We start from the raw sequence: 24,027 nt of genomic DNA on the forward strand, positions 1-24,027 counted from the left end.
GAAGCATCAGTTTTAGAGCAGCATCTTACTGTTGTAGCTGATGGAGGTGGAACTAGTTTGAACTACTTTATACACAGTTAGCTAGTTTAGTCCAGTGGTTCTCAACCTGGGGGTCAGGCCCCTCCAAAAGGGTCGTGAGATGATTAATGTGAGAGGAAAGAGGAAAAAACTAAGTTTTGATACACAAATGTGTTTTCTGGTTTGGACTTTCTTCTGATATTTGATTTTTAATATTAAATCATTTGAACCTTTATTGAAATCCAACAATGTGAGACGTTTAGAGGGGAAAAGCACTATTTGATTGAGCTGTTATCAACTCATAGACATCTGACCCAGACTACACACTGCTACACACAGACATCAGAAGCCACAAAGGCTGTAAACCGCCAGTTTAATCTTTAACAATGTGTTGTATTTTACAAGCTTATTATATTATCAATTGTGTTAAATCTTCATTTGAAAAGTAACTAAAGCAGGCAAAATAAATGTAGTGGAGTAGAAGTAGTCGCATGAATATTGAAATACTCAAAGTACAAGTACCTCAAAACTATACTTATGCACAGTACATGAGTAAATGTACTTGGTTACTTTCCAACGCTGGTTGTAAAGCAAACACGTTTATGGCTGCTCCTGTTTTCTTCAGAGAAAAGTAAGGCCATTAAGGGTCTAAAGGTTGAATTTGTTCAAAGGGGTGTTGAAATGATTAACAACTGCCAGATTTTCTGTTTGTGCAAACACGAAGAGGGGAAAAATGGCGCCAATGTTTGCACAATCTGATCTTCAAAACATTTCCACATCCCTCCAAAAAAAAGATTTTTAAAAGTCTTTATTGATTTTGTTATCAATACACAGAATGTCATGGGTGAAAATCGAACAAAATCAAAGGAAACAAACATCAGCTGGATGAGGAAAACTGTCGGAATGTCATTGACAAGGTATGTAGGGCAGCTTAGTACAAAAGGTTATCAAACAACCATGTTGAACACAGTTTGCAACAATGTGCATTTGCATCAATGCATTCAGTCTCAGAGAAACACTTGACTGCTGAGTGAAGACATTTGAGTCACAAGATGCCAGCATGTGGTTGTTAATGATTTAAAAGTTCAAGGATGAAGTGTTGTGTTGTCATGTCAAATGTTAATAGTTAAGATATACAGTATTTAGTCAATGTCTGGTCCCTTCTCCAAAATTAAAACACATATTAGATCCACTGGGGGGAAAAAAACCAACAACTCACAAATGTAATTTAATACAGTTGCTATTTGTTGCTTAAGCATCCATTGAAATGAAATACTGTTTGAAATCTCTTATGAAACTTGTATTATATTATCTACATACAGTGCAACAGTCATTATTGGTCTTGAAAGAAGTTGCTACATTTGTGGACTAACCCTTCAAACCACTTCCTGATTTACGGCATTCTGTATTGCAAAAGATTCCTTGAGATTACTTTTCCTCACCTTGACGACTTCTTCATTTCCCCTTTGAAGGTGGAACAAATGCACACAAAGAAGGTGATGTTTCTTTGTTGAGATCTCTGTGAGCTCATGAATGAGAGGTTATATTATCCTGCATTATTATGGGTTTAAATAGGGCACAAGCTCTATTGGGAACAATACTTGAAAGAGGAGGGACAAGTTTAAAGAAAGAGTAACAACTCTCAGACTGATAGCCAGCATTGAGGAAGAGGCAAGCAGCAAACTACGAAATTTAAAATGAAGCCACAGTCACAGTTGTCATTACGCTGCCAAATAAAACACAGTGGAAATGGCCATTCTTATCATTCACATTGCTAGTAAATGATTAGATGTCTTTTATTCCACAGAAAATACGTGTGTGAAATGTGTGGTACCATTTATGTGATGCCATCATCATACATTATCATAAACTATAAACTGTGTGAATATCTCGGAGCAAAAAGTGACTTGATGTTCATGGCAGCAACGAAAGCGCCATCATATACTAATAAAACCCTTGGCGAGCATGATTAGGATTTTAAGATAGAGAAACAGAGCCTGTCTGTAATAGTTCACAGACCTGTCAATCATCTGAATCCCCCTGACTCTTTGCTCACCCCTGCAAGGCGACAGCATGAAAAGCAGAGCACACACATACAGTAGCATCTGTATGTAGACTTGAGAGAATAGATTGGATATGAGAATTAACATTCTTTTCATAGTGAATATGCACAGGTTATGACATTACTCGAGAATTTGCTTCATATGTGCACCATTAATTAATATGTATCACATCCAGACTTCTGATAATCTTTTTCTAATCATGTCCCTAAATCTAATGAATATATCACCAGTACAGGCATAACATGCAAATTGCATCAATGTCAGTGGAGAAGAAAACATGCATTTTCTAGCAGCTGGTGTTGGCTTTCAATCTATTGTTTACACTTGAAGTATATTATGGATGAGGGATTTCCTTTGCAAACGTATCACCATGCTTTCAATTTGCCAAAACACACAAACACAAAAACACCTGCAGGTCCACTAGACCATGATAGCCCCACCACACTGGGGCTTTCATGTGATTTCACATATCAATCTGACTCTTGATGTGTGAGCACAGAGCTAGAAAGAGAGCGGATTAGGAATCAGCTGACTCCCCACATTTTCTTCCAAGTGACTTATTAGAAGGGTTATTCTGAGTGGACTGTTGGACTGCTGAAAGGGTTGGCTGAGTAGCGAGACCCTCAATGGAGCCAATCTCCCCTCTCTCACAATGGTAGATTACTTTAGACAGCCCTTCTCGGCTTTACTTAATAACAAACGGAAAGACCCTTTGTACTTTTTATATGTTGTGTTCACAGATCTCTCTTTCTCCCTCACGGTTTTTCTCTTTGTCACAATAATGATTTAGAATATCTGCACCATAATAGCTCTTTGATTTTACATTACAGTTTAAGGGCTACAATAATTTGCAGGAATGTTTCAGGAACACATCATTTACCTGTTAAAAGTTTTTGTTTTTGGTCTGTAGTGGGTGTCTGCCTGCTTGCTCCGTTACTTGTTTTGTTGAGATGACAATAGAACAGGAAGAGGGAGGATTTCCTTTCAGCACAGTGACTAGACTAGAGCACTATTCCTGTTTGTGCCTGCCCTAGGTTATCTGTTCTCAGTGCTCAGCACAAATACGGTTTTTCAAGAGGTACCATCATCACTCGTGCATGTTTACACTAAGGTGGATTGTTAGAAAACTCTTACCCTGTGAAAGCATCCTCTTTATGAAAAACGGAATTGCAAATTGGGATTTGTTGTTTCATCTTGTCATATTTACATGTATTTCAGTGTAAATTAATCACAACCGAGTCTTGCAAGAGGCAAGTTAGCAGATAATTTGGAAATTGCACTGCATAATTAATCCACCATCAGAGACCCAGATGGCAATTACAGGCGAATGGTCATTAGCAGTTCTGTATGTTGGACCAGGCTCCTCCATTACAGGGTAAACGGCTCTTGAAGAGACCTGTTACTAAATGGAAATCTGAGGAAAAGCCCCTAATGGCCTCTGTGACTGGGGTAATAGTTTTGTTATCGGAGACAAACAGGCCTAATGACTCTGAAACATATCAAGAGGACATCAGCAAATTTAGAAATCAGCAAATGCAATGGCCACAAGATGACCCCAATAAAGAGCAGTAATCACATCAAAACCCGTTGACTGAATACTCCTTCAATAGCCCCTAAATGTGTTTTGCAACACTTAAGCAGTTACCTGAAATACCATTAGCCCAATCTAGCAGTGTTTTAGCATGATTACACAGTATTAAGTTTGAAACCTTTTGCACATTATGATACAATATTTACCAACAAGTTCTCATTAACTCCTTATTTTGTGACTATTAGCAGTTCACCTGTTTGATATCTAAAGTGATCAATCTAACAGCTATGACCTTAGAACCTATTTTGTTTGGTGAAATTATGATTGAAGGAATCAATGATTGTCAGGATTAAAATGATAGACTGTGAAGTGACACAAACTAAATATCCTCCTTTTTTATTTCATACAGTCCCTCAACCTTGGATGTCAGACTTATCTAAAGCATGTGGCCTACATACAATATCTTAGAGAGTCCAGTCCCTCTACAGAGTGACAAGCCTTTGCAGTGTAACCTGACCCTGTGTCCTCTCCTGTTACCCCTATGGTCCAGATAATCATCACCTAGCTGTGTTTTCCATTCTTGGCGGGCTAAGAGATTTATTAACTAGCCAGATCATGTAAGGTCTCAGGAATGTGCTCCAGTTTTGTCCATTGGACCTGACGGTGACTGGCACTCACGCTTAACGTGGCAGGCAGCTCTGTCTCAGTAAGTCTGTGTGGCTGGCAAGTGTTTGGAGCTGTACTAGTGCTTTAATATCTGGCTGGGGCCCTGGGCTTGGGGAGGATGAAAATGGGTAGAAAGCGCAGAGAGGACCTGACGTCAGGTCCCAGGTGTGCACTTAACACTACCTATCAATTCCGGCCTGGGGTGAGGGACACTACAAGCCAGATCAAATCATGACTCAGAGCTTGAGGATGCATTTCAAGCCTGTCTTATTGCCTGGCTAGTCACATGGTAACAGTACAGACTGTGATGAAATGAGTCAACGGCTACGGGAATCACACCCACACATCCATCCAGGTGATATGTGGGAAAGTGTGAATTGAATCTAGACTCTGGGGTGTATCACTCATAATCCCATGTTGCAGTCATATATATGATAAGAAACAAACAGCGTTGAAGGAGAAGGAATGGCAGCATCTGAGGCTGCCTATTATATGGCTCCCCATATCCACCCACTGCTTGGTCCAAGGCTGTCTGTGCTGCTTAGCTCTTGCACAGGGACTCTCTGTGATACAGCAGAGCTCTCAGTGCAGGGAGTGTGGTGCTGATGCCAAAGTCCTGTTATCCAAATCCGTCGGCACTGTCTCATTTAACAGATAAGAGGCTAATCTACAGGGTGGGCAAGAGATAGACCTACAAATACAAGGCCTCTCTTGTCGCTTGTGCGCCATTCTCCACATTCCTGGAACGTGTATAGGCATGTGCAGACAAACAAAACCTTAAGGATCTTTTTCCGTTATCCCCTCAGGCTCAAGTGTACTCTTTTACAATGAAAATCACATTGTATCTGAATGAATAGTGTTAATATGTCTGTGTGTCAATGGATTTCATGCTTTTTCTCTGAAATATGGTAGGGGAAAAAAGACAGAAAAAAACATAGTTCCAATCAGTACCGCAATGCTGGTGTAAATACATTTGTATTCTAAGTTAATCAGTGACCAAAACAAACATTTTTGTGTTGTGTATTTACAGTATGGGCGGAGGCATACATTAAAGACTCCTCACTTCAATCAGGCACGTTTCCTAAACCCCTAAAAGTAGCTGCCATTAAGCCACTCTTAAAAAAGAGAACGCTGGATGCTTCCATGTTAACCAACTACATACCTATCTCAAATCTTCCTTTTATAGCCAAGATCGTTGAGAAAGTGGTTTATAATCAACTCATCAATTTCTTGAACTCCAGTGGACTTTTTTGACAAATTTCAATCAGGCTTCCGACCTCACCACAGCACAGAAACAGCTCTTATTAGAATGTTAAATGACATAAGGTTGAACACTGACTCAGGCAAGGTGTCAGTTCTGGTCCTGTTGGATCTCAGTGCTACATTTGACACTGTGGATCACAGTATACTGTTGAACAGGTTGGAAACTTGGACAGGACACTTTAAATTGTAATCTTTCATTTGCACTGTATGTCCTTTTAATGATTTTAAAGCATGTTTTAATGTTTCCATGTTTTTACTATTATTGGGTTTTATTTTTATTTCTCAAATTGCATGTTTTTATGTTTTTTATTTCCAATTCTTACTGTTAAATGTTTGTTTTATGTAAAGCACATTGAGTTGCCATTGTGTATGAAATGCGCTATATAAATAAAGCTGCCTTGCCTTGCCTCGCCTTGCCTTGCCTAAAGCTCTGAAATGGTGGAAAATAATTTAAGCAAACAATGTTTCCTCCATTATCAACATAGTCAGTTTGCTTTTGAGCAAGATTCTTTAATCCCCATTCAGGCTGTGTATTGTTTGAAATGTTTTGATACAATTGCTTATACAATACCTGAGTTTCAGTACCAATAGTACAGTATAACAATACTTTTTTCAACACCTTATTTAAAGAAATATGAGCGTGTTTTTCTACAAAACCTATATTTCTTTGAACAAAAAAAGCTGAAGTTCTTTAGTTCTCAGGGACTACCTGATCAAACAACAAGTAAACAAGTCTCAAATCAGCACCCTTTGCTTTCAGTTGGTACCAAAGAGAAAAGAATAAAAAGGAATTTGCAGTTTGAAACCCAGCCCTAATCCCTGCTTCAGCTGTTCAGTTGCCAACAGCATAATATTGTGGCTAAGCTAGTTCACTTCCAGGGTGACTGAATGGGTGCACACTGCACAGCAAAACACAGCACTGGACAGCAAAGGGTTAAAACAGACGAATAAACAATGGTTTCAATAATTAAAGCCCAGGGCACAGAAACAGGCAACCAGAAACAGGCACAAATTGGCACACTAACCAGCTCTCTTATAGAATGTCCTTTTGTTGGCTGCTGACGTACAAAAGCTTTGGCTTTCATTCTTCATGTCAGGCCTATATTTGCAGGGATAAAGGCCTGACATGGGCCAATGTGTTTGTTACATGTTCTCAAGTTAAGGAGAAGCTCAGCAGTCATTGTTGGGCTGTGGATCTGATCATCTTAGCATATTCCTTTCACTATTACTGCACCATGTGTTCTACTAAGTTTCATGACTTATCTGATTTACAACAAAACTTCAGAATAGTTAGTGTTGCCACGCTATTGTGGTATTGTGTAACAAGTACAGTATTGTGCTGCAGCACAGATATCATTACCTGTTTCTCCACCTCTGTGCACTTTCAAGATCAAAAGCTGTTTGAAGGTGCTCTTCATACCTGATGCATGAGAGTCAGAAGATAGCCGTGTCTCTGAAGTTACAGTCAAGAGCTTTGACAGGTTTCCAGGAAAGGACGCTATCATTACGTTATGTTAAAGGATATGGTTGGCAATTTTCTATATTTTTCTTATTGTATCAACCAATCTCATGTGCAGAGACATACCAACAATGATTCAGTCATATTTACAAGTTTTATGTGTGTAGCCTGACATATCTTTTTCCTCTGTGCCATAGACCAATGTTAAAAACAGATAAATGATTCACAACGCTGCAACGCTGTTCAACCAGAAGATTATGGCCATGTTAGTTTTCTTAGAAATGACTCCAATGACTAATAATAATTAACAAATTGTGCTACATATCACAACCTCCTTGACCGTGTACTATTTCTCAAATTGGTTGGTTTGGCTCTGCACATTTGTTAGCAATAAGAAAAATACAGAAAACTGCCAGCCTTATCTTTTCAAGGCTGAGTGAAGATTCAAGAGTTACAGCACAAAATGTGCTCCATATTTTGTCTACAGCAATCACATATTCTGAATGGCTGTTGCTTTAATAAAGCAGAATTAAAAAGAATAGTTTCTCTTTGCATTTCCATTTCTATTTCTGCAGTTTTCTCATTCCCTCCTTCCGCAACCCTTTGAAATGAATGCCAGAACTTCCCACACTTTCAACCATACTTATCTGATCAAGTTCCTGCCTAGAGGCTGTTTCCCAACACAACACTAGAAACCATATAGTCATAATATTACCTACATTGCATATTTGTGCACCTGTGGATGACACAGTATCCTTTGGCCTATTCCAGACATAGCCTGGAGGAACATTTCCTCTCACATCTGCTATGATCTCATCTTTGCTTTTTTTAAAACAGACATTGAATTAGGACTTACATGACCCAGGGCCTAAGCTGTCATCTTAACATTAAACCAGTTACACGTGCGATTTTGCTACATGATCATAAAAATGGAGAGCAAGCATGAAATCTCTTTTTTAAAAGTGGTTCAATTAAAACTGGAACACGGATTTGAACAAAACTAAATGTATCTGGTTGCAATAAGGAGACTCATTATTATTAAATGAAAGAGAAATGCCGTAATGATCTCTATCTTTAACTATGGAGGGTGATACAGGACATTGCAGGGCTTTTAAAGCTCTATCTCAAAGTTTAAACAAACTGGTATCATATGTAATGTTCAGTTAAGATTCCTGTTTTAAATCTGAGGACAAAGGATGTCTCACCATTATACTCACTCCAATGTTATCGTGTGTAATTAGTTAGTGTGTCATTTTTAGGGTTCAGAGACTAGCACTAAAACTATTAATGACAAGGTGTGGTATTTATTAAGGAGCAATGTCTATTGGATTAGACTGGTTATATGTCTCTGGTTGCTGGTGCCATACAATTTTATCATTGAGTGAGTGCATTGGAGTGCAGAGAGTTATAGATACACTTTTACACTGTGCCCATGAGTCTTGAGAGAGCAAGCTTTATTCAAGTACATACTGATGATAGCTGAGAGGTGAGAGTATTCATAATTCACTCTCCATTACACATTTTAGAGGCCGTTTGCTGGGATTTAACCTTTGACCTCACTGCCTCTTTAACCAGTAGGCTATTATTGCTCCTTAGACTTCAGATGATGTAAGGGCTTAAGAAGATTGATTTTCATATGTTTACTCAATCTTAAATTCTATCGAATTACTGGGCTGTTTCCAGACAAAGGAACAGAGAATTGTAGTGAGTAGGTAAACACATTTTAGATGTGAAGCAAATTGTTGAGATCACTCTTATCAAATTGCCTCTAAAATACAATATCAGTTCAATACTACATTACTCAACAGATCAATGTAAAACAACTGAAGTGTTGATAAGCTAAAATTACAGGCCAATTACACAAATAAATCATGACAGCTAGAAAACTTGAAATACTAGGATGAATATCAGATAGCTTTATTAAATAGTGATTTTAGCTTTGATTCATGTATTACAAAGACAACTAATAGTGCATTTAATCACCTGAAACAGCCCCCTGTGGATCTGAGGGACACCTATCACTTTTTTTTTAAAGCTGCTCTAAGATGTACCTGCTTTAACCTTGTATCTTGTAGAACTGTCACTTAACTTCTCTTATTTCATTTGATCTTAATATTCTTGCGTGTTCTTTGTCTCCCATACACATTTGTTCTGCTGCCGTATATTTTATTACTTTTTCCTCATTGCATCTGCTGTTGTATTTTAATTTAGTTTTTTTCTCTGTTTGTATGAGCCGCATAATGGAAGGTTGATTAAATGAAATAGAAACCGTGGATGAAAATCATCTCATACTTGATGACATTTATACAAAATAAACGGAAATATGGAATCACACAGCACCTTGTTGTGCTCAGATTTTGTTCCCTTTAAGTACATACAAAACAGAAAAACACTTAGAGCTTGACAAACATAATCCGTGTTCGGTAAGCTATTCAATACTAAATCTCCTATTAGTATTCCAACTCCAGTCCAGACCAATGTCTCCTTTGCCTCAATTGTACAAATTAATACACTTGCTTCAAAGGAAAGCCATACATCTTCAAAGGAGGATATATGGAAATGTGCTTTCCAATATGCATCGCCATTCTGCATCTAAATGCAAATCTTTGTCACAGTGGTACACACTGTATAGGTGTTCACCGTGCATGTGTTTGTGTATGCATTTTATTTGTGGATCCCTTTCATTCTTTAAACAGGTACAGCGGACACTGACACACCTGTAGCTTCTGTAGTCTTATCATGTAAATTATAAAGGGAGTTATTTTCAAGTTCGCAGAATAAATCTCTTTTATGTTTGATATGTAAACATCAAAAAAGGAATGCCAAACCATTGCTCCATGCTTAAGAGTGAATCAAAGACGACTGGAGCTTTCAAGAAGATCAAGCTACTGCAGAAGTTACTTTAATGAAAGGAGAACCTATACTGTGGGCTCTGGCATGTGAAGACAAAAAGAGAATATATTTACGCCCTTCCCCCGTATGTCTTCAATCACCATTTGTCAGGAAAAGGCTAAGAGTTGCCATAAAATTCAATGCGGGGAATGTTGGTTAAGCCATGTTTGTTTGTGCATGAGAATACTGGAGAGAAGAAGAGAGACATTCCATGGCTGAGTAATTGTCGTTGTTACCCTGGTGTCATCTCTTGTTGTTTCAGTTCCATTTAGTATGAGAGGTATTTGTTAAGCTTGAATGCTCCCAAACAAGCAAGGATGCTATGTATTGTGTTTGACACAACTAATGGGGGTCTGATATTAGTACAAGCAATGTTTTTTGTGAATTTGACATGCAATCTAATTTCCAGCCCTGTTATATTTTAGAAAAATTAGGATGTTGAAGTGAAAACACATGCAAGCAAATCAAGCTTCAACCAAACCCAATTACAAATGATCTGAATCAGAATGTACAATATATAAACAGTGTGTTATTCAGTCACCGAAAAGTGAGTCCAAACCATAAAATTATACCAAAAGTCTCTTTTTACCCTCTCTAACAGAGTCAACACACACACACACACACACACACACACACGCACACATCGCAGGGAAAAATCTGTCAGCTTGTAGCTTGATGTAGTTCAGATCTGACTGTGTTTATTATATCCTTGCATTGTATGTGGCAAGTATATCAATTCAATCACAATTCCTTCTCCCAGATGACGGCTGTGTAATATCCGCCAGTGCACCGTAGCTTTTTTTAAAGCTACATCACCATGAGTGATGGCTAGCAACAGTCAGACCCCCACACCCCTAGTGGTGGTCGGTTTTCTGCTCAACAAGGCACCCATGATGCACACATATCTGCCTCTACAGTCTCTACAAGAGGCATTTGAAATCACACAGCACCTCCTACTGTTTGAGAAACAACATCTCAGTCTGTCACTGGACCAGATGGACCACAGCAAGATGTTGAGTGAGGCTATTATACAGTTAACTGCTCAACTCATAGGTTACTATTTTGTAGAAATTGTTATAAAGTTGCCTATGCATGGGTGAAAGACCAAACAGTCTTCTACTGCTTGCTTCAAAGTTATGATTCCCTGTCAAAAGATTGAAGACATAATGTGTCTTACATACGGGTTAGGGTCTAATAAGTAATCATGGCTGATCATTTCATTTCCTAAGCAACCATTTAAGTGTTTAAAATGTGCTGAAAGCTAGTAGCACACATTTGGGAAATAACCTTAAAAAAACAGTGTGAAGGTATCTGCTATAAATCTCTACTTTGTTGCCCACTGCTGGTTTTATGTACCCTCATTAACCACACCGCTCTATTTAGTCCCAACCAACATAAAATGTCACCATCAGACACACAAAGAAACAAAATGTAACCGCTCATAGAGACAGTTGTAAAAAAGCCAAGCTGTGATGACTTTTTTTTTTAGCAACACAAATATGAGTTCACATTTATCCCCTTTTCATTTTTCTGAGAAGCAATTAAGACAATCTGGGAAATAGATAGAGATGTAAAGCTACAATTGTTGTGATCACTTGTGAGATCACTTAACAGTAGATGATTTTCTTCAGTGTCTTCAAATGAATGAGTCCTTTCATCAAGTGAAAATGCATCATACTGTAGATGCATTTTACATGTAGCAAAAGAAAAACACTAACTAAAGAAACCTTGACTTTTAGATATAATATGTAATATTATATTTTAAAATCCCAAGTCCTTGCACAGGATAAGCAGGCATAGAAAATGGACAAATGGAGGATGAATAGTTTGACTGCTTGAATATGCTCTTTTTGAAGTTGAATAACAAAACAGTTGCAATATCCAATTAAATACACTAGATGGCGCCAGATTACTGAAAAAATGCTCACCAAAAACTTCAAAGGAAAACACAAGAGCATTTGCGACACCAACTTTGATCAGGCTAATCAATTATAATATGAACGTATGACATTTTCTCATCACTTTAAATGTTGGTTTTATTATATCAACAGCTCATGCATGTGTGTCTGTATTATAGGCCTATAGCCTGAAAACAAAGACTGTAAAACACAGTTTGTCAAAGGCGAGCTATTTGACTCTTTCAGCATGGAATTGATCAGGTTTTTATGAATATAGATGGGACTGAAACTTCTCCAAGGCACTGTGAATGTTGCGAAACTAAAGCATCCACGAATAACTGAAACATGGAAATGCTGCAAATGTTTTGAACAATCTGGTTAATTCAGAAAATGTAATTTCCACTGCCAGGATTTTTAACATGCATAAAGGTGCAATCTGTGTCAATTTGCGATGCGACGCACAGGGAAAAGCGCGCTGCGCTCCCGGTAGAGGTCCTGTGGGGACAGGAGTATCACACTACACACCGGCCGAGGCGGATATACATACTGGAGGCTTGAGGGCAGCTGCTGAGCTGAGGCAAAGGATTTTTTTTACCCAGAGAGCACTCGGCTCTCCTCCACGGGCTGCCTCGGTTAATGGTGATCAGGGTGTACAGGGTGGTCGCCGCCTGCATCTCTCTCTGCGTGTGTCTCTCCCCTCCTCAGCGCACAGGCGTCTTGCGCTCCAGTCTGCTGACACACCGGGAGGACAGTCCGCACTACACGTCCGTGTCATTGGACTCTATGTGGATACAAATCCCGAGCAACACAGATCCATGGGGATACTTTAGAGGGAACTGCAGCCTACGACCTTTTACATGAGAACACGTAAGTGACTAAAGATTATTTGAGAAAGGCACCTTTTTGAACAGCATGTTCCCAATTCTCCAACTTGAAACAGCTCTTATAATAGATGAAATTCTCGATCACCATCGACTGTCATATTTCATGCATATTATTAGTCGAATTACATCAAACACATTGCTGCATGTTCGAATATAGCCTATAAACTATTCTTAATGAGCAACCAACAAAATGAAGCCAGAATAACGCCTTTTAAGTGATTTAAATGATGAATTACTACTCTCTTCTGTGTTTTCACTTGGATGCTTCCATATGAGTACAGGATGAAATCCAGATCCACGCATGGAGCTGAATTAATGAAGTCATAAACTGACTGGGCTGTTATATCCAGCATATGGCAGAAAGTCGCCAGATGAGCAGGGGACACAGTAAGACTGAGGACACAATTGGTCTCTTGTGTGTTGACGGTTTTATGATAATGAAAGTGGAGCCCCTTGGCCAGGCCAGTCCTGAACACAAAGATCATTCTCAACAAGTCCGGTACTGTGGGCGCTCGCTTGGTGCTGAGGCAGCGAGTGTGTGTGACAGCACCATTATTCACCAAGATGCATAATTGCATTAGTCTTACACTGGATAGGAAAACTGTCTTGATAAGCTGACACAAATGAAAAACAAAACTCGCTGCGGATGCTGTTTGGTTGCACATGGTTTCCTAGTTTTTAATTATATTAAATATAAAGATCTCTGGTTACATTTGGCAACATTGTAGGCTTAGTTTAGTTGTAGTACATTATTACAGTAAGGCATCCTTAACATTCTGTTTTGTTTATGTGTCCTCCTCACACAGTTTACAGATGTTTCTAGTCTGTGTGCCAGACACAATTCACAGCCAGTAAATATTATTACTATATAATATACTGTCATTTTAATGTATATTGTCAATTAGCATAAAGGGGCACAAACAGGCTTGTCAACATCTTAATTAAACAGCGTAATTAATTACAATAGGATTCAGTACAAATAGCTGAAATGAAAATCTGTCATGTCTTCAGTTCCCATTTCATTAACACTCACATTGTTTGTCACATGTTTTAGCCTAAATTTGGTCCTTTTAGCACAAGAGGTCCCCGATCATCATCAGACTCTTCTGTAAAATAGAATCAATAGAGCAGCATCTCGGTAAGCTGGGCTGATTGATTCAGGAAATCATAGTCCTTGCTGCCTGGAGATGCTCATGAATCTTGCATGTGCCCCTCCAGTGTGTATCTGCTCAAACAAAAGTGGAGAGAGAAATAGGGCACAATTGAAAAATTGCACATCACTTGGGGTGGGACTGTAAGCATTTTGTGGGAGAATTCATTTGGATGTAATGTGTTGTATGACGCTTTGCTTTTGTGTTTAGCTATTTTTACCAAAGAAATAGGAGCACACGATTCAGATTTATCTTCCCAAGCACATAACAGAGATCAATAAGGAATATAAATTTCTTATGTATGTGTGGTGAAGGGGGCGTCTGCTTGGGTGCAAGTATACACTATTTATTCCTGATAAAAGGAACAGCACATACAATTTGCCTGACGTGAGAGGCACACATATCTTTTAGAGGTACTCCAGGGAAACAAAGACAGACCATCATGTAATGCTGACTCTCTGTCCAAATGCAATTCCTTAATGCACTTTGAGGGTTGGAGATCTAATAAGAAGTGGAAGAGCATCTTCAATAATGAAACCCCACCTGCATCTGTGCTGCAGAGTGAGGGCTGGGGCCGAGAGGCTTCATAAATAACAGAAGGCAGACCTGACACGTGCTGCTCCAATGTCTGGGAACTGCCGATAATCCCCCTCATCTACTAAGATGCTGTTCTAGCACACCGAGGGGTTGGTGTGGTGGTGGGTGGACAAGCACCTTGCTTAGTTTTAGTTTGTAGTCATCATATAAATGCAGCCCAGTGCAGCAGCTTTACTCTGTAACAGCCCTTCAGAGAGAGATGGGGGTTATTCAATCACCTTTTACTGACGAGGGGGATACAAGAGGAGCTTTCCTGCATAATTTAGCCATTTAACAACACAGGGGAGGAGAATTGCTTCAGCTGCTGAAGCATCTTGAATTGTATGCAGATTTTTTTTTTTTTACTTCCTTAATTTCTTAACTTAATATCAAGTTAGTCCTTAATTGTTTCTGTATGAAGACTAAAAATCTGTAATAACTCGTAATGCTTTTGGACCGTGCATTTCATGAGGCAAATCCGTATCATCATCTTCACTCAGGCATTAATTTAAGTGTTGTAATCACAGGAGCGTTGTTGTGATACAAATTAATTTCCTCTCCAATATTTGAGTTAAGTCCCCTGCAGCAATTAACCTGCATTTGTGTAATTAACCTGTGCATGTCACTATCTAATAACTACACTCTTGAGGCTCAACTCCCTACGTTTTCTAGCTTTGTTGACTGAAATAGATTTTTGCTGTGTTCATTATCTCAATGTTTTACCATGAAATGGGTTATCTTGTGCTAAAAAGGCATGAAATCCAGTCACATGAAAACCTATTGATTTGCGATCCACCAGCCTACATGTAAACAAACAGTGTGGATTCCTTTGTTATGGACCATCTTGTTCTGCTATGAAGAGAGTCTTTCTTTTGAAACAGAATGTGACCCCCACTGCTGTTCTTAAGACTGACCCGGTGGCTGACAGAGCCGCAGGCTGTCCCTGCCATGAAAAGATAGCACTGTGTTGAGCCCCAGCGATTGACCCAGCAAGCCTCATGACTGTCCTGTTTTGTCTCGCAACAAGTCTCATGAGCATGATTTATTTAGTTCAGAAGTTACCCTCAAAGAGCAGCTTTCATGTTGTCTATACTGCAAAGAAAATGTCTCAAGAAATAAGGATAGGTGTATGCTAAGTGTGCAACTCCTGTGAGTAAGTACTGTATATCAAGTGAATAAGCTAAAAGACGGTCTTCGTGACAGTAATCCACTTCTCTCTACAGTACACTAAATGGAGGTTTTCTTTCAATTGGCCATCTGCATCAGTCTGTGTGTCTTTTTGTGTTGCGACCAAGAAGGAGAGAAGCTTTTTATCCCCCCCTTCAGCTGCAGAGTGCCTGAAATATTTAACAGGGACTGCACTATTTTTGGGTTTGTGCTCAGTTTGTTGTCGAGCTTATGTAATATCAACGTGCATGGCACTGCTGTATACCCAACGACACACCATCGACTCGGCTAACTTAAGCGTAGCAATGCTGTAAACAGTATGATTTTGCAGCCATACTGCACGGCACTATCCAGGATACTATACAGCTGAGATTTATGATTAAATCGGAGCAAGGACTCCTGCACCATCTGTGCACTGACGAATTTAACTGCCTTTTTTTATACAGTGTCTTGTACCTCAAGGAAGCAGGGCCAGTCCATGTCGTCTCAGGTTACTTGTTTCTCTGAGATATCGATCAACTCTTCTCTCTTCCTCCCAACTGTCCCCATCGCTCCTTCTTTCTCTCTCAATTTGTCTCCCTTCTCTTTTTGCTCTCCTCTCCTCTCCTTTCCGAGGTGTCAGATTCTCTGACTCATGCCCTGGTGTGGAGGATGGGAAGAAAGCAGGGATGAAAGAGAAGAAAGGAAAGTCATTTTGCAGATACAGAGAGTGACCTTCATCCAGTAAGAGGGATGGTATAAAAGCTGGAGTTAATACCCTGCCAAAGTATATTCTCCACCATGCCAAAAAAACATTCAGAATGATATATGGTTCTAATAGAAGCTCTCTAATAAAAAGAAGCGTGCCATTGTAAGGCAAGGCAAGGCAAATTCCAGTGTTGAATCCAGAGGGATAAACACTCTGGAGAAGTCAAACTGCATAATCAAATGAAAACAGCACTGCAGCACATGACATCCAAACCCAGTTAAAGATTTACTGAAATTTAAGAGATCTACAATATGAAACTGTTTCTTCCTTTACCGATTAGTTTTCAGCTGAGTTAAGGAGAGCTAAATGACAAGAGTACAGTATATCGGCCTGGGCCACGCTGTCCCCATGCTAACTAAAGCCAGCGTAAATAAAAGCTCAGACGGTGCCACTGTGTGTCTGGAACCAGCAGTCACTCGGGAGATAGCAATTGACAGCCCAGGAACACGGCCCTGTAAGGTTCATTATCTGTATGTTGTTGTTGTTTTATCTCCACTGGCAATAATGAGAAGGAGGAAGAAACTCGGGTTTACCTAATGAGGAGATGGGACGCTTTGCAGGAACAACTGCATCAACAGTCTTGATCAATGTATGTTTCTCTCAGAGTAGCCACGCTCTTTCAAGGATATATGCTTATAAATAACCATAGAGCCAGAACAAACTAAATACTGTGCCAGCCTGACAGTCATTGAAAATGGACTGCCATAATGGTGTGTCAGTTATGCTGCTGTTGCGTTAGCTATTGGATTCACTCATAATTATGCAGATTCTGCCACAAAGGCTGATCTGTGTCTTAGCTGCGTAGACAGATTGACATGATTGTAAGTTGCCGTGACAAGAAAAAGCCCTGAAAGTATTGATTTACGCCACTTTAAGATATGACAGACTTTGCAAATGCGATCGTTTCTGGTGTCAATAATTCACACAAATTGTATAGCTCCTGAACTGTCAGCACATTGCTCAAAAAGTAGAATGACAGTAACCATAATGGTGAGAAATAATAGTCTTTTGTGTCTAGATAAGAGACTTTTAGTGCTGAATAAAATGTGTTAGGGTGGGGGGGTGGGTGGAAGGGAATATTATGATATTTTGTTAGGAGTAGGAAGCTCATTTAATAACAGAACTGACAGTGCTCCAAATTTGTAAAGTCAGACAGAAAAAGCTCTACCCACACATTTTTATTGTAGAGGATGTGTATAATATTCTACATCAGTCATTTTGGATTAGAAACTTTTCAGCAGATTGGTTTACACTATCTGAAAGAATATTGTGTAATTTTATTCGCTCTTTAAAATGCTGCAGATTATAGATCAAAAACAGGCAGCCTTAGGTTAATCTTATCAGCGTCGGGCCACATTTAGGCACAGGGGCTGCAGCGAGCACGGCTGTTGGCCTCCTCTCTGCTGCAGGAGAGCCGAGCTGGCTCCAGGAGCAGCAGGCAGCCTGCGGGTCTGATAACCCTCTCTGGGGCCTTGCGGTTGACAGGCGGCTCGCACTGCCGGCTGACATGGTTATGCTTTAACACCAGATGAAGCCGGGGGCTGATAGGAGAGGACAGTCCCCTTTGCACCGAGGGCTGACCCCTCCCATTATATGTGACAGAGCTAAGACAGACATGCTGAGAGATGAAACACTGCTCTTTAATTTCAAGCCTCTCCTGTTTCACAGTTAAAGCCTTTCTACTTCTGCCTATTTTTTCTCTCTTATCTCTGGAGATTGTGAAAGTTCAGCCATGGTGAAGGAACCTTTTCATACTTGCATCAAGTGGCTTTAAATCTTAAAGTTGTGAGCTCTTTCTTGTAATAGAACTATAAGATTCATGGACATTGAACTTAAATTATCCTAGTTTACTGTCGGTACATCTGATAGAGCTAATCATTTGATAGTGGACATAAGATATAGTTTCTGAAAGTCTGAGAGGATGTTAAAAGAATGCATCATTTGCACAATATTTTTTGCATGTACAGTTTTTTCTCCACAGCTTGGCTCATAAAGCAATATTACAGATGAATACCGGCATAAATTGTGGCTGTGATGTGTAAAGCTCTGTTAGTTTACTACCTTCCGCTATTTACAACCATACACATTCCCTTCTGTAGAGTATGAAGTTTTTCATTCATTGTCAAAGTCTCCAATTGCTAGTGAGGTTTCCTTCAATCTTATGTATATGTGTTCTTGTTCTTGTGTGGATGCGTGCACATGTTTGTTCCCTGAGGATCTCATTTAAGTTTGAAAGAGACAACTCTGAGTGACTGACCGCCGGAGATGAGGAGCATAGAGTATTTGTTTTCTTTACCCTGTTGTACCGTTTGTGCTTTTTTGTCTTGTTCATCATCATTGTCATCTCAGGAGATGATGCTCTCATTGTGTCATCCCATGCACTCAAACATGGAAGTAGTTTGAGTTTGTTCGTGACAGATAGCTGCAGAAAAGTCCTCTTGTGAAACTTCTCAGGAGATCAAAGGCTGTCCGCTCTTGTGTTTCAATCGGACAATTTTTGTGTGTGAATTGTTGGCTCCTTTCATCCCAGCAGCTGTATGAAGGTGTGTGCGCTTTGTTTTAGTGCAGACAGACATGTGAATGTGTGTGTGTGTGTGTGTGTGTGTGTGTGTGTGTGTGTGTGTGTGTGTGTGGTGTTGGGGGGGGGGGGGGGGTTGTGTGAGCATGTGTGTGAATGGTCTCTCGCCTCCCACCCTCACCATGCGCGTGTACACACGTTGACACCCTCTCACTTACTGCTACGTATGTGCCCGCCTGGGAGTCATCCTATCCTCTCTGCCTCTGTATGTTTATTGAGCAGACACTCAATCCCCCTGACCCCCTGTATGTACTGTATGCAGAGGGGAACCCTGTTTCCATCTTTCACCATGGAGACCTGGCATGTCCTCATTTCTTCTTCATTTCCCCTAAGCCGGCCCAGAGCCGTCTGTTTGCCGGTTGTGCGAGGGACGTGTTTGTGTCAGAACAGGTGTCCATTCCTCTAGACGAGCGGGTTGTACAACTTCCTTTTCATCTTGGCAGTCTCTGTGGAGTGGATGCTCCTGAAAACATGGCAAGAAAAAAATGTTGCTGGCGGCTGTCAAGGGCTGTATGCTGGTTGCTTTTATCCATGACATCTTTGAAGTAGGCATCATAGAAACTGGACAAAAAACACTTCTAGACTCTTGATAGCTTTACCTTAAAGGATAAATCCAGTTTATTAGATGTTCTGGTAATAAATCACCTGGACTTTTTTTTCACAATTTCTACAATTATAACATTGTAAATCTCAGAACAAGTTGAGCACATATTTGTACTTGTTAAATTGTTTATGGTATCATATGTAGGTTGTTATATTAGTGAGGTTCATATACTGTAATAGTTGTATGTCTATTTTGATATTTTGTATTACTTTATATATCATTAGATATTATATATTAGGTATTATTTCTTTTTTGGCCTGCTGACCTCTTGCCGATTTTTAATGCTCCAGTTTACGGTGGCTGTTGCATGTGCTCTGACATGTTTGTTGTGGTCGCCTTTATTCTTGTTCTATTTATGGTTTATGGTGGCTGGCAAACTATGAACCGAAGCATTGCTGCCTTCGACTGCTAAAGAGTGTGTCTTTGTTTCCCTCAGATCTATTGTTTATACCTTGTTGTATGGGAACACAGATATGACGGCACTCAGGCCACTTAAGAAAAATATGCTCTAGTGGCCAAAACAGAAGTTAGAGTGGGTGTGATCCCTTATTTGTATTGCTTATAAATATTTTTTTCTTTAAAAAAAGAAAGAAAATACAGTTCTTTTACTGGGTGTGTTAGGATATAGGTTCATATTCACATCAGGTGATTGTGCCATAGTGTGCAAATAATTACAGAAACACTTGCAGAAATCTGCAAACTTGGATCTAAACAAGCCTTTGACTGAGTTAATAGTGTATATGTAAATGTAACGTACAGTATTGTTTGAATAAGATTCATCTGCTCTAGTGTTGAAATAAACCCTCACTGTTTTTATTTTTAATTTTTTGTCCTCATAGACTTGAACTGTTAAACTGGCTTTATTCACAAGAAAGTTGGAATTTAGTTTATTTCAACTGAGCACAAGTCAAAAACTGACAATGTAAGCAAAGTAAGTGGTCTTGGACTTGGAATATGTTTTTTTTTTTTTTTTAAGTCACTAAGTAAATTACTGAAATCTGGGATCTCAGCAAGACAGGACAAGATGCACAAACAGTCAGTACTGTAAGTTGGCAGATCTCAGCAATTTCTTTGTTGAGTGCAATGTCATCATAACTGATAGGAATGATAACCAAAACTACAAAAAATAGATTCTGTAATAATTCAGAATTAGCCTTTTTATCTCATATTTTTTCAGCTTAGTTGCGAAAGACATGTCCTTTATGGACATTTGTTTTTACGTCAGTCATTTGGTTTCACAAAGTCATGCTTAATTCAGTATAAAGATGAATACAAGCACTGACTCATAACAGAAACTGCTGTTACTGGATTCAGCGAGGCAAAGCAGGACCAAGGTTACACAGTCACAGTCAGTGACAGAAGAACAGGACAGCGGATGGGCTCATGGTGCGACTGTATATTGGCAGCCTGGCGCTGCAGTCTGCACTTTGCTAATTCCCTGTTCTGAGTTACCAGGTCTAATTTAGAACAGAGGGGCTCTGTTCATCCTGGAACGCTGCTGCTTGGGATTCTGGAAATGAGGAGTTCAGATGCACACCGCCCTCACACAGACACAGAGCACATGCCTTGTTATCAACCCACAGAGCTTCACATAATGATCCCTCCAACCATTAGCTCCTAATGCAATAAACCGCTAACATTTTAGCCATGCCCTTCAGTGCCTAAACATAATGAAGTTAGTCTATGGGTTGCACAAATGTGCTCTGTGATAACATGTGTTCAGGATGCATCAATCTAAGCTTAAATTCATGATTACTTGGCCTTACAGCTGTAGCTGACTGCAAGGAAAATGTTCACATTTTTTGTTTCTCTCCAGTCAACCTCCTGGGCTTTGTTTGGTATTAATGGAAATTGTGTTGAGATTGACTTTTAACTGATAGTTTTGTAAGTCAATCCAATGAGCATTTCCATAACAAAAAAGCCGAGGTGCAGTCTAATCCAGCAAAATGACACTTTGCTTCACTTACTACCCCATTTTCACAGACTGGCATGTCAGGGTGTGCCACGGACATGAAGGGAATACAGAGCACATACAGGCAGTCCAGTTCTGTGACATCTTAAGAAGGATGTGTGTGAGATGTGTGTGTGTCTTTGCAAGCATCGAGTGCATAAATAAATCAGTGAGGCAGCGATGACCTTGTGCACTAAGCAAAAGCAATAAACCTGCCTACAACAAGTCTCTCAGGATGTTGGATCTCATCAAAAATAATACCCATTTATTAAACATAATCTGCTCACATAGTTCACCAAATCTACATCCAACATTCAGATTTATGAAAGACACACATATGTCAGGCATTGTCAGTGGGACTGCAGCAGTAGACTTGTATACATTACCACTGTAGGCTGGTTGGAATGCACTTGGCGGACAAATAAATTAGTCAAAGAAGAGGGGAAACATTTTTACTGCGTTGTTACTGAGTATGGGTGGTTAACATGATCCTTGACAATGATCCTTTATGATAAAGAGTGAAATAGCAGGAAATGGGAAATATTCAACCTGATGATCTAGAGTCAGTGAGGTGAACAATCTGAAGCTCTTAGTATTTATAGTTATGTGTTTCTAATGTCTCAGAATCGAAAATGACTTCACTCAACAAAACTAAGATCTTTTAACATTATTGTTAGCTGATTTGTGGTTGTTTCAGACATGCTGTTTACTTAAAAAATGTTATTACTGTTGGTGAAAAATCCTCCCAAAATCAAATGAAGACATCTGGTCCTTTTCAAAGAAGAACCAAAGTATCAACAACAGTTGAACTTAGTTTACAAAAATGTTCCATAATAAATCCAAACATTAATCTTTGAAATTAGTGGGAAAAATATTTACTATTTAATGGCATGTCTCCTTTTTTCCATGAATGGATCCAGAGCAGAGTTATTATTACATACATGTCATTAAGGCATGAACATTATTTACGAGCTAAAATTAGCCAAAACCTGTCGAACTGGTTTGTTTGTGACTGTTAGACATAATTTAATTTTGATAAACCTGTCAGCTGATGTTATTGTGAAATATCTAGTCATCAGTAGGTGAATGAAAAAATAATACAAATAGACATTTTTGAGATGATTTAAAGATTGAGCATCACTGTGGCTCTGTTGTCTTTGCGTCGCCCAAATCTACAAACTGAAAGGACAGAATCTCAGGTGAGGTTTTTATAACCTTACTGCGGGTAGCTACAGAGCAGCACAATGCCCACAGGTTTCTTTACATTAATTGTGTCAGTCTATGATTTGTTATTTTTAAATGTTAATTTCTTTGATCTCAGATTTATGGTTAAGTAGTCCATCAATAAAATAAATTGAAAAAAATAAATTAAAAAAATCATGGTACAAGTCCAGTTTCAGGCAAGTCAGTAATGCATATTCAATAAAGTAAACATTTTGCAGAGTCAGGCTCTTTATGTGTGAATGTGTGTGAGCACATGTGCCCATGAAAGACAAGAGTGATAGAGAGCAGGCACACACACACACACACACACACACACACACACACAATTATTTTGGACGTCTGACAAAGAATGTCCCTGCCAAAGTTAAAACAAAGCCCACGCTCTTGGTTTTATGTGATAGCAAAGTGGTTCTCTTTGAGCTCTGGGCTTTTCAGATTTCACTGTGGATTTCTGAGATACTTTTATGAGAATGTTTTACCCTTCTGTCATTTTATAGACATACTGATTAATCAATTAATAGAAAAAAATCAGCAAAGTAATCATTAAGGGAAAATAATTGTTAGTTTCAGCCTAATGGAAAGAACTCTGAGTGTTTGTCTTAATTCTGGAAATGTAAGTGTCATTGCCTTTTCATTCTGCTAATCATGCAGTATCTCAAACCACTTATTTATCCATCAAATTGTCCAAACTGACAAATATAAGGAAATATAAATCAAGAGGAAACATAAATGATTCCGTGAACTAATTATACACATCATGCCGAGCTTGCGTGCAGCCAGGTGACTCGCACATTAATCATCATGTGCCGTATGTCACATAACTGACATGCTCGTAGCCGCTGCCACATTGTCATTCTGGGATCAGTACAGATGCTTCTCATTTGCTATCTGTGTATAAATTCTGCTCTGTCTCAGGACGCTGTTCTGTTGTTGTTTTTTTTGTGGGTTTTTTCTGTGGCTGATTGTGATGGAGATAAAAACCAGGTCCCTAAAGAAACTCCAAACATATTAAATTTCATGAAAACTGTTTCGAATTGGATTTGATTAACTTTACATGAATCTCATGCCACGCTTGTTTGACAGGATTTTTTTTCTCTATCCAATTTAAAAAATCACTCATCTCACTGTGAGAGAAACTGCTGGTCAGCCAATGAAGACACAGATAGCATATTAGTCATCGACGGCCACCAGCAGTCTGTTAGGACCCCAAAGCTCCAAAGAGATGTAACATCACTGACACTGCTGGTCAATATTCTGCACACACAATGGTCTTCATTATGACTTCTGTATGAGTCACCATCAACATTACAGAAACACAAGCTAATGAAAACGTTCATCACAGAGATGTCCTCCA

At 39.3% G+C, this 24,027-nt stretch overlaps 1 protein-coding gene across 3 annotated transcripts in view; it reads left to right on the forward strand.

Annotated features, from left to right (window-relative positions):
• The first annotated feature begins 855 nt into the window (after nt 1-855).
• Nucleotides 856-24,027, forward strand: part of pcbp4 (poly(rC) binding protein 4) — a 45,878-nt gene continuing 22,706 nt past the window's right edge. For 2 of the 3 annotated variants that reach the window (XM_062427297.1, XM_062427298.1), the window contains exon 1: nt 12,336-12,657. The gene's annotated coding sequence lies outside the window, so the exon portion shown is untranslated. Of the gene's footprint in view, nt 936-12,335; nt 12,658-24,027 lie in introns of those variants that run through there. The other variant, XM_062427299.1, reaches the window with a different exon arrangement.

The sequence above is a fragment of the Scomber scombrus genome, chromosome 10 (genome assembly GCF_963691925.1).
Source record: "Scomber scombrus chromosome 10, fScoSco1.1, whole genome shotgun sequence".
Taxonomy (NCBI): Eukaryota; Metazoa; Chordata; class Actinopteri; order Scombriformes; family Scombridae; genus Scomber; species Scomber scombrus.